Below are 19,055 nucleotides of genomic sequence, written 5' to 3'. Positions count from 1 at the left end.
TACATATTCATTACCAAAATAAATTATATTTTGCTCCAAAATTTATGTAAAAGACATTATTGACGAAAGCAACATGTTATAAGCTTAAAACACACTCATCACTTTCCGAAAGTTGTATCTTACAACAAAACTTATATAAATAAGAATTTTTAATTAAAACTAAAATTAAAATATTTTTATCATATATCCCTCACCCGACTAAAATTATATTTTGCTCTGAAATTTACGTAAAAAATCATCTTTGACTAAAGCAAAATGTTATAAAGTTGCAAAACTCACTCATGACCTCTGGAAGTTGTATCGTAGACCGAATCTCGTATAAATAATGATTTTCAATAATTAAAATGAGAGCTAAAATATTTTCATTAGATATCCATCATAATATTAAAAATATATTTTCTTCTAAAATCTATTTAAAAAATTATTCTTGACTAAAGCAAAATGTTATAAGCTTCAAAAAGATACTCATCACTCTTCAAAAGTTGTATCCTATACCAAAACTCATAATATGAATTTTCAATTAAAATGAGAGCTAAACATTTTTACTACATACCTCTCACCATATTAAAATTATATTTTGCTCTAAAATCTATGTAAAAAATTATTTTTGATAAAAACAAAATGCTATAAACTTCAAAAACATTCATCACTCTTTAAAAGTTGTATCCAACAACAAAACTCATATAATTTTTAATTAAAGTGAGAGCCAAAATATTTTTATCAATACCTCTTGTCCGATTAAAATTATATTTTTCTTCAAAATCAACGTTAACAAACTATGTTTGGCAAAAGTAAAATATTATAAGCTTCAAAAACAAATTCATCATTTTCTCGAAGTTGTATCTTATACAAATACCTATATAAATAAGGATTTTCAATTAGGATAAAAGCTAACATATTTTTACGATTTACCTATTATCATAACAAAATTATATTTATCTCTAAAATTTATGTAAAAAAATTATTGACAAAACAAAATCTTATAAGCTTAAATAACACATTTATCACCTTTTGTTTGTTGCATTCTACATCAAAATTCATATAAATAAGGATTTTCAATTAAAATAACAGCTAAAATATTTTTATCACATACCTCTCACCCAATTAAAAATTTATTTTGCTCTAAAATCTAGGTACAAAATCATTTTTGATGAAAAAAATGTTATAATAAAGCTTCAAAAATACACTCTTCGAAAGTTGAAAGTTGTATCTTAGATCTAAACTCATATAAATAAGTATTTTTAATTAAAACGAGAGTTAACAATATTTTTATCGGATACCTCTCACCAAATTAAAATTATGTTGTGCTTTGAAATCTTCGTAAAAAAATCATTTTGGACGAAAGTAAATTGCTATAAGCTTTAAAAACACACTCACCACACTCCGAAAGTTGTATCCTACACTAAAAATCATATAAATAATGATTTTTCAATTAAAATGATAGCCAAAAGATTTTTACCACATACCTCTCATCAGATTAAAATTATATTTTGCTTCAAAATCTATAAAAAAAAAATCATTTTTAACAAAAACAAAATGCTATAAGCTTTAAAAACACGCTCATCACTCTTTTGAAGTTGTATCTAACACCAAAACTCATATATATAAGAATTTTCAATTAAAACGAGAGCTAAAATATTTTTAACGTATACCCTTATCCGATTAAAATTATCTTTTGCTTCGAAATCTGGCCAAAAAAATCTGGATATATTTTTTTTTTTGTTTTATAGAAGCCTTGGTGGTGGAGGACATACAGTTACGCAGCATGCATGAAGGATGTCTTCACGCTTCCTACCAATCCGAATGGACTACTCGCTGGAAAGGCTTGCACAACTCTACATTCGGAAAGTAGTTAGACTCCATAGTGTACCAACTAGCATTGTATCCGCAGAGACCCAAGATTCACATCACGAGTTTGGGGTGCATTTCAGAAGGCGTTAGTAACCCACCTACAGCTAAGCACGACTTGTCATCCCCCAAACTGATGGACAATCAAAGTGAACCATCTAAACCCTAGAGGACATGCTAAGAGCTTGCGTATTAGACCAAAACAGGAGCTGGGATAGATATCTGTCACTAGTAGAGTTTGCATACAACAATAGATAAATGTGAATATATTTATCTGTTATTTTTGCTTTCATTTCTAAATATGTTATTCGCGTAACTATCATAGATAATGCCGATAAAGTCAAATATAACTCATGCTTAACCCGCGTGCTTAGCTCACCCTATAGGCTCATATTAATATACATAATATAGTCTAGAGTCTTAGAGTTTAACCAAATGGTAACATGACGACTGGGATGGATCAACATGCCGGAAATTGGGTCGTTATAATTTGGTATTAGAGCAGTTCATTTTTTGTAAAGTTCGAGGACTGGACTGACCATACTTTACTGCATACAATATTATCTGTTTCCTGTTATTTATGTGAAAGTCTTTTGCATGATTATTAGTAGTATTTTATTGCTTTCTAGTTTAGTTATTTATTTTTCTATTTTATATTTATTTTGAAAAATGTCTCATGTATTGCTCACTGAGCTTGAAAAATCAAAAGAAAAGAAAAGAAGTAGTAAAATGCATGAGACTTGAGTTATATATTATGAGTTATTCTGATTACTCTAATATGGTGGCATTATCTTTAGCTCTGAATGGATGAATTGAACAGTGTATAATTGATAGTGAAGTCAAGAATGTTGGTTCATGAAGTACAGGAACTTAGGGAGATATTATGGATTCTCTAAAAGTAAGAAATTAGTTCTTAAAGCAAAACAAACAACAAAAAGAAGAAAAAAAATAAAGAACAAGGTTCAAGACTTTGAGCATCAATGGTTAGGAAGGTCTAAAATTATTAAAAGCTCAAATGAGTTATTTTTTGAACTATATACTTGTGGTGTGAATGTGTCAAGTAATCCTTGAGACAGAGCACTAAGAGTCGAGACCAAGTGTAATTACAGAGTATGCCAAAGGCTCTGAGCACCACTGTCTGGGAGAAATAAAAAGAAAAATTAGAACTTAAAAGAGTTCCCTAGTTAAGTGCTTGTGGTGTTGTTGTGTCAAGTTAAGCTTGAGGACAAAAAACTTAGAGTCATGGCTAGGATCAAGGTGCAAAGCACCAAAGGAAAAGAAAAGAAAAAGCTGTGTTCAAGGATCAATTAGGGCCTACAGAAGAGAATTCATAATATCATCCGAGTTTTAGTTTTAAAGGATATCAATATCTCTGAGCTCCAAAGGATAGTGAGATGCCAAACCTATTCAGAATTATAGTGTCGCTAGCCCCACTCAGTAATTGGACATGAGCTTAAATGAACACTCAAGTCTTAGGCGTTTTCTCTTCTCAGTCCTATATTGTTTTAATTACTTGGGGACAAGCAATAGTTCAAGTTTGGTGTTGTGATGCGTAAGCATCTTTACCCTATTTTCTGCTTATTTTTTGTTAGAAGTTTAAGTTTTATTACATTTTAGTGTTAAAATCTGCTTTGGATGCTACTTTGAGTTGTTTTAGTGTTTTAATTATTTCAGGAGAAATTCGGACCAATTTGGCAGAGTTTTGTGCAAGAAATAGAAGAATTGGAGTTTCCCACTGGGGCGCTAAACACCAGTAATCTGAATTCAAATCCTATCAAAGGAGGATTTTTAGTGGATTTAGCTTTTGATTACTATCTTATCTTTTATTTTTGTAATTTTTATTTACAAACAAAATCTTTTAGGTCTAGAATTTATTATTTTATTTTAGTTTTAAATCAAATTAGGTTAGGTATAAAAGGGAAAAGATTCATCCTTCAGGGGATTATTATTTTTCTATTTTAATTAATGTATTGATTCAGTTTCAAGGATTGCCTTCATTCTTCATCTTACGAATCTGGGTAGAACGATAGTATAACTCTTATTCTATATGTGTTCTTGTGATTCTTGAAAGAGTTATCTCGCTTGAACAACATCTAGAAAGAAAATTCCTCCTAAATATCTAATAACTTGAACTAATCAGGATACATGACATATAATCCTCTTAGCTTTGGGTAATTAGGATATATGTGGCCATAAACTAGAATTGCTCTTAACCCTTTAATCTATATTAAGTGACCAAGACATTGGCGGTTGATTGGGTTAGAAGGAGACTAAATCACTAAGACATTGGGGTACAGTTTGCCATGAAATGAATCTTGCATGATCAAAATAGTTGGTAAGAAAACTTAATCCGGATGAACAAACAACTCCGAAGCCTTAACAATTTTCTCTCATAGATTTCACACCATTTTTATTGTTTGCTTTCCAATTCTCTGAATTTACTATTTAATGTGTTTTACAACCCTCAAAACAAAGCTTTCTGCTTGCCTAACTAAGTGATTCATTCGACCATTATTGCCCAGTCCATCAATCCTCATAGGATCCACCCTCACTCACTTGAGGTATTACTTGGTACGACCCGGTGCACTTGCCGGTTAGTTTGTGGGTATTCGAAATCCCGCACCAAGTTTTTAGCGCTGTTGTCAGGGATTGACTGTGATTGACAATTACCAGTTGTCTAATTGCTTAGATTAGGAAATTTTAGTTTTTTTTATTGTTTTCAATTTTGTTTTCATTCTTTTTATTTTCAAAAATTAATTTTTCTCTCATTAAAAAAAAAATTTCCTTAATTTTTAAAATTAAGTTTGGTGTCACCTAGTATTTTATTTTTAAAATTTTTGAAAATATTAGTGTTTGTCTTGTTTAATTTTCAAAACATTTAGCTTATCTTATTAGTTGGTTTTGAATTTTCCCTAGTTATTTGCTTAGTAGCTTTCGAATTCTATTGCTTTATTTATTTAGTTTATTTTAATTTATTTCTTTTACACATGATACCTCACTGGGAATTCTCTATACTTTGACATAGAGATTCTGACCTTTTTTTATTTTCTGTTTGTTTATGAGTAGGAACAAGAATAAAAAATCCCTTCTTGATTTCGACCCTGAACCTGAGAGGACCTTGAAGTGGCTTTTGCAACAAGCAAGAGCTTAAAAAGTCGGTGAGAATCTCAGGGACACTTTTGAGAAGGAAGCTGAAGAGCCCACCATGGATCCCAATGCTAATGTTGAGAATTCGAATGGTAATGAGCAGCCTAGAAAGATGCTTGGCTCATACATTGCTCCCACCCCTAATTTCTATGAGAATAGTATTGTGGTACCCCTATAGGGGCAAACAATTTTGAGCTGAAGCCACAGTTGATCACTCTGGTGCAACAAAACTGTCAATTTCATGGAATCCAGCAAGAAGACCCAAATTTGTTCATTTCTAATTTCCTGCATATATGTGATACTGTAAAGAGTGACGGAGTGATTTTGGATGTCTATAAGCTGATGCTCTTCCCATTTGCTGTGAGGGATAGAGCAAAGCAGTGACTTGATACTCAACCCAAGGAGAGCTTAGACACTTGGGACAAGGTGGTCAATAAGTTCCTGACCAAGTTTTTTCCTCCTCAGAAGCTGATTAAGCTGAGGACGGATGTTTTGACTTTCAGGCAGAGAGATGGTGAGTCCTTCTGTGAAACCTGGGAGAGATACAAGTCAATGATAAGGAGGAGTCCTCGTAACATGTTCTCAGACTGGATCAGGTTGTAGATCTTCTATGACAAACTCTCAGAGATAACCAAAATATCTCTGGACAATTCTATAGGTGACTTTCTGCATATGAAGAAGACTCCTGAAGAGATTAATGAGTTGATTGAGATGGTTCCAACAACCAATACCTGTACACTTTTGAGAGGAATCCTGTAAAGAAAGGAGTCATGGAGCTGGATACCTTGGATGCTATTCTTTCTCAGAACAGGGCCATGTCTCAACAGATTAGTATGATCACTCATCACTTGAGTGGGATGCAAGTCTCAACTGTTAATACTCAAGATGCTCCTTATGACATGAGTAGTGGATTCAACCAAGGGGAGACTTACAGTTATGCTCAACCCGCTCCTGAACAGGTTAACTATATGGGCAATTCCTCTAGAAATACCAGTAATGATCCTTATTCTAACACATTTAATCAGGGATGGAGGAATCACTTAATTTTTGGGTGGAAGAACAACACCAGAAGCCTTAGCAGAATTTCAACAACAACTCTCAAGGTGATTTCAATCAAAATAAATTCAACAACCGTCAGTTCCAATCCTCTCAGCAGCAACGAGTGACTTTCCAGCCTCAAAACATTGCAGACCTAGCTTCTATAGTTGCAGAACTCTCCAAGAATAATTAGAGTTTCATACAAGAGACGAGAGCTTCAATTCGGAACTTGGAAGTACAAGTGGATCAATTGAGCAAGAGGATCAGAAGAAATAGAGGCTCCAGAGAAGGTTAAGGGTGCCATAGCACACGAACTATCCGAGGCATCCGAGCATAAGCCGAAGTTACCATACCCTCAGAAGCTCCAAAAAGAGACCAAGGATGGGCAATTCTCGCAGTTCTTGGAAGTCTTCAGAAAGTTACAGATCAATATTCTTTTTGCTGAGGTGCTGGAGCATATGCCTCAATATGTTGAGTTTATGAGGAATCATATGCTTTTTTTGGTAGTAGAAATATACAAAAACTGAATATCAAATACAAACCAAGATGAAGAAGAAAGGCACTCAATGTGTAATGTTTGACTTCTGAATCATTCTCCTTGAGTTTCCCTAAATATAGTTCTTCTTCTTATATCCAAAAACCAAGCTAATGTTAGCCATTGCAGCAAAATGTTTTGCACTAAATACACGATGCTTTCCTTTATTTGTGTAGTTGCAATTCCTTCCTGAAAGAATGATACTTTTCTTTCTTCTAGCAGTATCACACCTCCTTCATACTAACTTCAAATCTTGCTATTAATGAATGATTCTTTCTAAATCAAATTAGCATTAATATCATTCCCAAATCTAAAGGCTTTATAGCACAATCAATTATATCATAATAATTTAATTATTCAATTTAAACTAATGTTTGTCATCACAATAAATTGTAAAATTTTATTCTAACTCAACAATGTCCTCCTTGATGACAAATATTTTAAAATAGAGAGCTTTCAACGAAATAGAATAAAAGTAAAAAAACTTTCCTTTCATATGCAGAATAATTTCTCCATAAAACCAGAGATTGAAGCTCCCCCTGAATTGATGCTTGGACTCTATCTTGAGCTAAGATATCAGGGTGCAGCAAAAACACAAGCCAACACTTACAATGATAGTTATATGATATGGTGATTAAGAGATTGCAGTTAATAAACCAAGTCTTAAACTAAAACAAACTTTAATAACCCAGTAACCAAGTCTTTGAACATAAAAAAAAGACTAAACCAACAATATTTCTCTCCTCTATTTCTATTACTCTCTCTTTTGTTATCAAGGGAGCAAATGAAGACCTGCAAGATCTTGTCAAAGAATAAAAAACTAAAGCAAATTGTTTGGTTATACAATCATCCAAAATATCTTAAAAATAAAATATAACAGTAAGTTAATGACTAGAGTCACTAAGCATCATAACTGGCTCAAAGCTCAGCTTCCTCAGCATCTTCATCATCAGAAAAAATGTGCTTCGAGGTAAGATCATCAATGTACTAGTTCAGGATGTCAATTCTTCCCTTGGTTTTTTGTAGATTAGACTCAACACTTCCATCTTGGCGCCTTTGCTCGGCTTAATAGGCTTGTTGTGCTTCCACATGATTCCCAAACTCCTGAGCCAAGTCTCTCACTATACTAGTGAGCTCAGTGAACTTGGAGTTGCTTGAGGATTGAGAGGCCTTCAAGCTACCCGCCCCTCCTGCAACTAACTGTCTTTTACCTCTTGCACTTGCATTGATTTTCTTGGCTATGTTTTCCCTTTCAAAAATAAAGACCATTCCTCAAAAACTTCATTGGAGAAATCAACATTGTGAAGTTCAAAGATTTTAGTGAGGAACATTACATAGGGTAGAGCAATGTTGCGGAAGCTAGTGATGCATTCATGCATGTGACGAATCATTATATAATAGAAGGAAATCTTGATTTTGTTGATCAGGGAAAAAATATTGAGGGTATCATAGAAGAAGACTTTTTAAAAAGAGCCACTTTGAGGAAGAATTATGTAATTGACGATCCCCTGAAGTTGAGCATGAATGGCACCTAAAGCTTGGTGAGATGGCTTAACGCCATCACAAGAGGGAATATTAACACAAATACTTCCAACAGCATCAGTTAGGTATACATTGAGTTCTTTGTCCCATTTAACAGAAGTGTATACTTGAACACCAAAGCCAAAGAAACTAAGAGCTTGATTAAGGCTAGGACGATCAATAACAATGTTTTTTTCTTTTACAGTTGAAATAATTCTTTCTTTGTGAAAATCCATGTTTGCATAAAACATTTTTACCAGCTGAGAAAAAATAGGACACTTAACATAAAAAATTAGAAGCTAGCCTTGGTAGTAAAAAAATATCTTTGAAATCCAATCCTTTCAAGGTAAGTTTGTCTAAATTAACCAGTTTGGTAACACATAGAGAACGTTTGAAAATATCTTCTTTAAAGAATATCTAGTTCATGAAAAAATAAAAATAGAGATCATCAAAGGATTTTCTAAGAAGCCAGAATAGAATGACTTGTAAGCTAGAGGATTTATAGACATAGGAGTTCAGAAGAATGCAAAAAAAAATAGAATACATACCACGGTTGAGAGGAGGAGAGGGGGTTCGCTCACGGTCAGTAGGCTCACGCATGGGCCTCTTGCCTCGTGAGGAAGAATGAGGTGGAGAAGTAGCAGCACGTCAGGTTGAGGTCTTGGTGCGAGCCATGGATAGGAGGAGAGAAACTAGGGTTTTGGTACATGGAAAAGGAAAGGATGAAGTGTTGTTGTGAGAGTGATGCAGAGAGTTTGAGAGAAAGAGTTTTCTCTTGGTTGTCATTATATAAGAAAAGAAAAAGATGGTATATAAAAATTAAAAACAAAAGCTGATTGGTGAGTAAGGGAGGAGGTGCACAATACGTGTATGTGTAAAATTTAAATGCAGACATAATGGGGAGAAACCAATTCTATATTGAAAAGAAAAAGAAAGATATGATATAAAAGAAGTAAATGTATGTGATATGAAAGAGGAAATATATGATTTGCAGGAGACAAAATAATTTTAATGAGATATGATGATATGAGTCATAAAAGGAGAGATTTTGAGAAAAAATTTAAATCAAAATATATTCAGAACAAAATTAAACTCTAAAACAAATTTTGCAAATGCAATTATCAATAAAATATAGTACAAATGATCTAGACCATAAGCTCAATCTTTTTTCAGAGGATAATAAGCTAGTACCATCATTTGCAAATAAATCTCCTATCTACCTGTAAAACAAAACTAGAAAAGTGATGTTAGACCAGAAAATCAAATTAAATCAAAAGAACAAATGATTTCTAGAGTAGTTCTAAGCTTGCAAAAGCTCTCTTCAACTAATGATTTGGTAAAAATATCAGCTAGCTAATCCTCAGACTTAACAAATTGAATATCAATAATTCCATTATGGACATGTTCTCTAATATAGTGATATTTAACTTTAATATGTTTTGTTCTAGAGTGCAACATTGAATTTTTAGAAATGTTAATGGCACTCATGTTATCATACATCAAAAGAATATTAGATACATTCAACTTGTAGTAAACTAATTGAGTTTTTAACCAAAGAAGTTGACAACAGCAAAGAGAGGTAGAGATATACTCAGCTTTAGCAATAGACAATGCCATTCTTCCTTGTTTCTTGCTAGTTCATACATTTAAATAATATCCAATGGTGCAACAAATACTATTGGTTCTTCTCCTATCTATTCTATCACTTGCAAAATCAGCATATAGATATCCAATTAAATTAAATAAGTCAAATTTAGAATAACATTACCCGTAAATTGTGGTGCCAAGGATGTATCGAATGATTTTCTTCACCGCATTTAAGTGGGACTCTTTAGGTTGGAATTGAAATCTTAAACACAACCTATACTGAAGATTATGTCAAGTATTGAGGTTGTTAAATACATTATCGAGCCTATCATTTTTCAGTATCTTATCTCATCAACATCCTTTGCATTATCATCTTTGTCAAGTTTAGTGGAAGGATGCATATGGGTGCTCATCGGCTTAGCAAACTCCATTCCAAACTAGTTTACCAACTCCTTAGAATACTTTTCTTGATGTACAAAAATTTCTTCTTTCATTTGTTTTATTTGTAGCCCAAGAAAGAATGTGAGTTCATCCATGAGACTCATATCAAATTTTCTTGTCATTAAGTTACTAAATTCTGCACAAAGAGATTCATTAGCAGATCCGAAAACAATATCATCAACATATACTTTTACTAAAATAAAATTGTCATTGGAATTATTTATAAAAAATAGTATCCATTGTATCCCTTTGAAAATTATTTTTAAGCAAAAAAAAACTAAATATCTCATAGCAAGCTCTAGGAGCTTGTCTCAATCCATAAAAAGCCTTAACTATTTTGAAAACATGATTAGAAAATTTTTCATTTTCAAAATTTAGAGGGTTGTTCAACATAGACCTCTTTATCTATAATTCTATTAAAAAATGCACATTTTACATCCATTTGAAATAATTTAAATCGTGACATAAGCTAGTAGCAGTCTAATAACCTCCATTCTGGCCACTGGAGCAAACGATTCATCAAAATCGATTCCTTCTTCTTGGTTAAATCCTTGGGCCACAAGGCGAGCTTTGTTTCTAGCTATTGTTCTATTTTCTCCTAACTTGTTTTTGAAAATCTATCTAGTTCCAATCACTTCCTTTTTAATTGGTCTAGGCACCAGTGTCCATACTTGATTTTTCTCAAATTGATGGAGCTCTTCTTCCATCACTTTTACCTAAAATGGATCACCAAGAGCCTCTTTAATATTGTTAGGCTCAACAGTTGATATAAATGTCATGTTGTTTGAATTCTAATTTTTTTAATGTTGATCTTGTAATTTTTTCCATTGATGGATCTCCAATAATGAATTTATGATGAGATCTCCATTCTCTAGGTTTAATTTGAGTGTTTGTTATTTCAGAGTCAGTGGCTTCATTATTACTTTCTGTTGTAGTGGTTTCGGCAGCAATAGTAGGAGATGAAATGGAATTATCTCCTGCAGAATGCTCTTGAACAACTTCTGGAACAGAAACTTGTTCTAGACTGGTAGTGACTTGTGTAACCTCAATGCTTGGAATATCTACACAATCATCTTTAGAAACACTAGAAGAAATATTAGTATAAGAAAAATTAACATGTATAGTCTCCTCTACAGTTTTAGTTATTTTGATATAAATCTTAGAGGCCTTGCTAGAAGTGGAGTAACGAACAAAAATGTCCTCGTATGATTTTAAATCAAATTTTTTTAGGTTTTTTTTCGATATTTAAAACAAAACATTTTGTTCCAAAGACATGAAAATAGTACAAAGTAGGAGAATTTTCTTTCCATAACTCATAAGGTGTCTTTTTTGTAAGACCTCGGATTTTTAGATATTAAAAGTAAGTTATTTATAATTTATAATATTTGTTAATAATTTTATTTAAAGAAAATTATTTTTTCTAAAAGTTATTAAATTAAATTTTATGATGCTTTGAGTTTAAAATCTAGTAGGATTTATAAAATTTTCGAAATAATTGAGTATTTTCATTAGGGATTTAAAGTTTTAGTAATTGAAAATAATGAGAGTTTTATACAATTTAAATTGAATAATTGAAAATTTTTATTAATTTTATGAACTAAAAGAAAATTTATTATTTATCTCTAATTTTAAATTAGAGTACTTAATTAAAAATAATTTGTAAGTTGAAAAAAATAAATAGTATTCTTAAAGTTAATTATATTGGATTAAATTTGGTTTTGAATTAATACTCTACCCAAACCTTAATCCCCGAAACAAACCCTAATTTGACACACTCTAACCCTAACACCCTAGCCCTAGCCGCCAAATCCCCTCTTTTTCTAATACACACAGCAGCAGCGACAGAAAAACAAAGGAAAGAAAGGGGAGAATGGAACGTGAAGAAGAAGAGAAGAGGAGAGGAAGGGAGTCCCCGCGCCCTGCTCCGCTGTCACTACCGTTATATGGAGCCGCTGCCATCATCACGCGAACCAGAGGGTGATGGAGACAGAGAAGAGTGTGCCCGAGAGAGGAGAAGAAGCTGTTATCATCGAGTACTCCATCATTGCTGCTGAAGGTCCTGACCGTCGAGCTCGTGGTACCTCCCATCACTGCCGCTGCCGAGGATCTCGAAGAGAGAGAATGGGTTTGTGCAGAGAGAAAAACACAACGAGGGAGGTGGAGGCTGCCTCAGTCACTGCCAAGCTGTCGCTGGCGGGGTTGGGTCTACCTACGTCATCACCGTCGAGCTGTGCGCCGCCATTGTCATCGGGATCGCCATTCTATTTTTGTTGTAACGTGTCACTGTCTCTGGTTATCTCTGGTCTTGGTGCGGGAATTTGGAATTCCTACAGCTTAACTAGCAAGTGCACCAGGTCATCCAAGTAATACCTCAGGTGAGTGAGGATTGATCCCATGAGGATTGTCAGACTGAGCAACAATGGTTGTCTAATTGGCTTAGTTACGCGAACAAAAAGGGGTTTGGATGGTTAGAAATGCATAAAGCAATAAACAAGAGAATAAGGAAAGCAAATAAAAGGTTTGGTGTAAAACAGTGAGAGAAAACAGTTAAGGCTTCGGAGATATTTACTTTTCTGGATTAAAAGTTCTTACTAACTATTTTAACAATGTATGATTCATTCCATGGCAAATTGTAAATGTCTAAACCCTAATCTCTTAGTGATTTAGCCTCTTCTAACTTTTATTAACCGCCACTCTCGTGGTCACTTAATTCCGATTAGAGGGTTAAGTTCAAAAACTAGTTTATGACTACAAAAACCCTAATTACCCAAAGCTAACAGGATTATATGTCACATGTCCCACTTAGTTCATGTAATTAGAAATTTAGGAGGAATGTGTTTTCAAGCTGTTGTTCAAGCGAGATAACTCTCTTGAGAATCATAAGAACTCATGTAGAATAAGGGTCATACTCTCGTTTCACCCAGATTCATAAGATTAAGAACGGAAATAATCCTTGAAATGGAATCAATACATTAATTAAAATAGAAAAGCAATAGTCTTAATCCATAGAAATAAACAAAGCTTCTAACCTTAGCCAAAGAGGTTTAGTTGCTCATGACTTACAGAGAAACTAGGATTCTGAAAAGTGCGTCTGTCTGGTCCAAGATCGTGTTCTAAAGGTGGATCTTATTCCTTATATACTAACCTAATTTGATTTGAAAATAAAATAAAATAATAAATCCTAAAACTAAAAGATATTGTTTGTAAATAAAAATTACAAAAGGAAATAAAATAAAACTAATAAATGCTGAATCCACTTGAGATGCTCCAAGAGTGGGCCTTCAAATTCCAATTCAAGCTTGTTGGCATTAAACGCCATATTGGGCGTTTAACGTCCCAAAGGGAGTGGCCACGGACACACTGCTGGTGTGAAATGCTAGCTTGGTATTTAGCGCCCCAAGGGGAGTGTGCCAGCTTTTTTATTTTTAGCTCCAAACTCTGCCAAACTACTCCGAATTTTTCCTGAAATCATAAAAACACTAGAACAACTCAAAGTAGCCTCCAAAGAGGATTTTTGCACTAAAATCAAGTAAAACTAAATAAAATCTAACTAAAACCAACTAAAAAATGATAAGAAAAAGGGTATAAGATGTTTACGCATCACAACACCAAACTTAAACTATTACTTGTCCTCAAGCAACCAGAACAATATAGAACTAAAAAGAGAAAAATGCCTAAGACTTGAGTTGTCTTTTAAGCTTAGGTTTGGTTACTGAATGGGGCTATTGATACTCTAACTCTGAATAGATTTGGCATCTCACTATCCTTTGAAGCATTAGAAATATTAGTATCCTTCAGAACTAGAACTCGGATGATATTATAGATTCTCTTCTTTAGGCTCTAATTGATTCTTGAACACAACTTTTTCTTTTCTTTGATGCTTTGCACCTTGAGCTTGGCCGTGACTCTAAGTGTTTTGTCCTCAAGCTTAACTTGATACAAGAACACCATAAGCACTTAACTGGGGACCCTTTGAATTCTAATTTTTCTTTTTATTTCTCCCAAACAGTGGTGCTCAGATTCTTAGGCATACTTTGTAACAGTAGTAGATCACGACTTTAGGTGTTCAGCCTCAAGGGTTACTTGACACTTTCATACCACAAGCATATGGTTAAGGAGAATCACTCTTTTGAGCTTTAGATCAGTTTTGACCTTCCTAACCATTGATGCTCAAAGCCTTGGACCTTTTTCTTTTGATTTTTCTTTTTACTTTTTTTTCTGCTGTTTGTTTTGCTTCAAAAATCAATCTCTTTCTTATTTTAAAGAATCAATAATACTTTCCTAAGTTCCTGTACTTCAAGAACCAATATTCTCAACTCCAATATCAAATATGCACAGTTAATTTATACATTCAGAAATATAGATAGTGCCACCGCATCAAAGTAACTAGAGAAACTAAATATGTGTATAACTCAATTCTCATGTATTTTACTACTCCTTTTTTCTTGCGATATTTCTTTCTAAACTCAGTGAACAATACATGAGACATCTTAAAAAAAATAAACATAAAGTGCTAAAATAAACAACTAAGCTTGAAAGCAAGGAAATCCTACTAGTGATCATGCAAACTTAGAATAGAAAACAGAAAATAGAATGAAATACTGTAAAACAGAAATAAGATAAGGGAGGAGAGAATAAAACTCAAGCACCTCAGTCATTCTGATGCTTCAGCTCTTGTATGTCGCTCCCATGCCTCCTCTGCTATTCCATCATTTGGCGGAGGAGAGCAGAGTAGTCCTGATGCTCTATCCTTAATTAGCTGATCCACAAAAGATGTCAACTCCCCTATGGATGTGGCCAACTGGTCCCAGTAGTCACGGAGAGGGAAATATATTTTCTGAGACATCTTCGGGAGATCCTGTGGAGGCAGTGAAACTGGCTCCTGCTATGGTCCAATCCTGAGTTCTCTAACGTGAACATGCTTCATATCCTTCCTAGTGATTGGTCTCTCAACATCAATCGGGATATCTCCATCAATGTGATCTCTAGCTTCTGCACATAAGTGGTGGATCAGGTGACGGAAAGCCAGCCTCGCAGAGGTGGAGGCCTTGTCAGCTATCTTGTAAAACTCCTGAGGGATAACCTAATGCACCTCCTCGTTACCGAGCATGATACACTAAATCATCACTGCTCACTCGACGTAACCTCAGAATGGTTACTCGTAGGGGGATGGAGCGTTGGATGAACTCCAACCATCCTTGAGCAACTGGCTTGAGATTATACCTACCCGGTTGGTACAGCTGACCCCTAGAATCCTCTTCCATTGACCTTCTGAGTGTATGAATGAGGGTCATCTCCAGATGGTGGTAACTGCAGTGCCACCCTCACACTTCCAGGCTGAAATCCATGATATGTCCTCTGACCATGGTCCGCCAATTCTTCAACTCTGGGTTCACGCCTCTGATGTGCTAGTATGTAACCCAAGCATTGGTGTAGAACTCTCGCACCAACAATGCTCAACCTCAGTTATGGGGTTAGTCAAAACTTTCCAACCCCATCTCAAAATTTGGTACCGGATCTCCGGGTACTCCTCCGGCTTCAGATTGAAGCGGACTTTGGGAATTGCCTTCTTTTTGTGTACCACCTCATAAAAGTGATCCTTATGTGTCTTGGAAAGGAACTGGGTGAAGTTCCATGGGTCGGAGGTGGGAGCTTTCTCTTTTCTCTTTCTTGAGGATGATTTTTTGGTCTTGGGTGCCATGAAGATAGTAGAATGAAAAAAAAAATAGAGCGCCCAACACCAAACTTAAAAGGTTTGCTAGTCCCTGAGCAAAATATGGAAAGAAAATAAGGAAACAAAAATAAAAGAGAAATAAAAGAGATAGAAGAGAATGGTGGAGAAGGCGTCGACCTTGGTGAGGATGGAAGAGAAAAAGGAGAATTGGGGTGTGTAAAGAGGAAGAGTAAGTAAGGAAGGAGATATGAATTGGGGGTGTGGTGAAAGTGAAAGGGAAGTGGGGTATTTATAGGTAGGGAGGGGAAGTGGTTTGGTTATGAGGGAAGGGGGGAATTGAATTTGAATTTGTTGGGAAGAAAGATGGTTGCGATAGATGAGAGTGGATTGGGTGGAGTGGGAGGTGAGTTGAGAGAATCAAGGAAAGTGATGGATGATGAAATGGATGAATATGGACAAAAAAGTGGGTAAGGAGGAGAGAGAATGGATAAGTTTGAATGGGTAAAAGTGGTTAGGAGTTAAGGTTTATCCAATGGCCAAAACTTCACCTTGAAATTCGAAACTGCACCTTAAGCGTTAAATGACGATTCTGGCGTTTAACGCCAGCAGGGGATCAAACCTCTTTTTTGTTTTATTTTTTTGAAACCGGGGACGAGCACCCCTGGCGCTAAATATCGAGGTTGGCATTTAGCGCCCAAAAGGGGGTGCTAATATGTGAAGTAAATGCCATGCTTTTACCTCCTTTTTGGTGTTAAACACCTTCCTGGCATTTAACGCCAGCTCCTCTGCCCCTCTTCTGGCAATAAACGCCCTTCCTGGCGTTTAGCGCCTCAAGCATGTTTTCTCCAGGGCGTTCTGCTCTTCTGTTTGAATCTTTCTATCTCTGTTCTAATTGTTGTACATGACCACAAACATTAGAAAACCTAGGAAAACTACTCTAAAGATCAATGAAAGATAAAATGAAATCAAAATAAGATAAAATTAAAATAAACTAAAGGATACTTATGGTTGGGTTGCCTCCCAACAAGTGCTTCTTTACCGTCACTAGCTTGATAGTCAGCTCCTCTGAGGAGGAGGATCATAGGGGCTCAGATCTTCACCCCTCATTGTGAACTTCTTTCCTGTGCTTTCATGAATCAACTCAACATGCTCTAGAGAAGGGATCCTATTCACACTATGTGGTACGATTGGACTTCTAGTAAACACCACTGGTGGACGAAATTGTGATCCTCTTTGTATTTGCATGAGATTTAAAAATTGGCTCTATTGGAATTTATGATCACAACTTCATTTAACTTAACCAGCAAGTGTACTGGGTCATCCAAGTAATACCTTACGTGAGTAAGGGTCGATCCCACAGAGATTGTTGGTATGAAGCAAGCTATGGTCACCTTGTAAATCTCAGTTAGGCAGATTAAATGGTTATGGGTTTCGAAAATTAATAATAAATAGAAAATAAAAAGGGATAGAAATACTTATGTAAATCAATAGTGGGAATTTCAGATAGGCGTGTGGAGATGCTAGAATCCTTTTGAATCTCTACTTTCCTATTGCTTTCATCCAATCCTTCTTACTCCTTTCCATGGCAAGCTGTATGTAGGGCTCAGTGAAAAAGGTCCAAATGCTCTTTCACGGCACGGCTAATCATCTGTCGGTTCTCGATCATGTTAGAATAGAATCCTTTGACTCTTTTGCGTTTGTCATCACGCCCAGCCTTCAGGAGTTTGAAGCTCGTCACAGTTATTCAATACTGGAATCATACTCGGAATACCACAGACAAGGTTAGACTTTCCGGATCCCCATGAATGCCGCCATCTATCTAGCTTATACCATGAAGATTTAGTAATTGTATTGAAACTTGAGGTACAGCAGAGCTCCACACCTTTAATCTATGGTGTGTAGAAACTCCACCGTTGAAAATACATAAGTGAAAGGTTCAGGCATGGCCAAATGGCCAGCCCCCTAAAACGTGATCAATAGCCTCCTAAGATGAAGAATAAAACAAAACTGAGACCAAAGATGTCTAATACAATAGTTAAATGTCCTATATATACTAGACTAGCTACTAAGGTTTACATGAGTAAGTAATTGATGCATAAATTCACTTCCGGGGCCCACTTGGTGTATGTTTGGGCTGAGCTTGATCTATTCACGAGCTGAGGCTTTTCTTGGAGTTGAACTCCAAGTTATAGCGTGTTTTGGGCGTTCAACTCCGGATCATGACGTGTTTCTGGCGTATAACTCCAGACAGCAGCATGTACTTGGCGTTTAACGCCAGGTTACGTCATCAATTTCCGAATAAAGTATGGACTATTATATATTGCTGGAAAGCTCTGGATGTCTACTTTCCAACGCCGTTGAGAGCGCGCCATTTGAAGTTCTGTAGCTCTAGAAAATTCATTTCGAGTGCAGGGAGATCAGATTCCAACAGCATCAGCAGTCTTTTTGTCAGCCTTTTTTAGAGTTTTGCTCAAGTCCCTCAATTTCAGCCAGAAATTACCTGAAATCACAGAAAAATACACAAACTCATAGCAAAGTCCAGAAATGTGAATTTAACTTAAAAATTAATGAAAACATCCCTGAAAGTAGCTTGAACTTACTAAAAACTACCTAAAAACAATGCCAAAAAGCGTATAAATTATCCGCTCATCAACCACCTTCATGCCAGGTGAGAAGTCCTCAGTAGGAATCTTCTTGTTCCTCCAACCCTTAAGTACTTTCTTCTTGGGACCTTTTTCATCTTTAGTGGGTGATGAATACCCACCACCAAACTTAGGTTTGATGTCAGGGGGGACAGTATGGCTTTCCACCAAGTGAGAAAGTGGTGGCACGAATTCCCACACTTCATACAACTGAACCAACAAGTGCACTGGGTCTTCCAAGTAGTACCTGAGCAAGTCAGGGTTGATCCCACGAGGATTGTAGTTTGAAGCGAGCTATGGTTATCTTGTATATCTTAGTCAGGCGGATAGAAGAAGTAGGTATGTTGTTTAAGGCGCATAAAATTGGAATAAGATGGAATTACAATGTCTGATTATAACTAATGTTAAGAAAATGTCTGATTATAACTAGTGTTAAGAAGATGGTTAAGGCTTGGAGATGCTTTGTTCTTCTGGATAACTCTGGTTTTACTGTCTTCTTCAACTATGAATGATTTCTTCTATGGCAGGCTGTATGTGAACCCCAGGGTTAGTGTGGATCCATTCTAATTGAGGGTGAAGGTCCTGCAGTCCATTCTCCTTAACGATCCTACTTAAAACGCCA

This window comes from Arachis duranensis, chromosome 9, assembly GCF_000817695.3.
Source record: "Arachis duranensis cultivar V14167 chromosome 9, aradu.V14167.gnm2.J7QH, whole genome shotgun sequence".
NCBI lineage: Eukaryota > Viridiplantae > Streptophyta > Magnoliopsida > Fabales > Fabaceae > Arachis > Arachis duranensis.
This window is presented reverse-complemented; position numbering follows the sequence as displayed.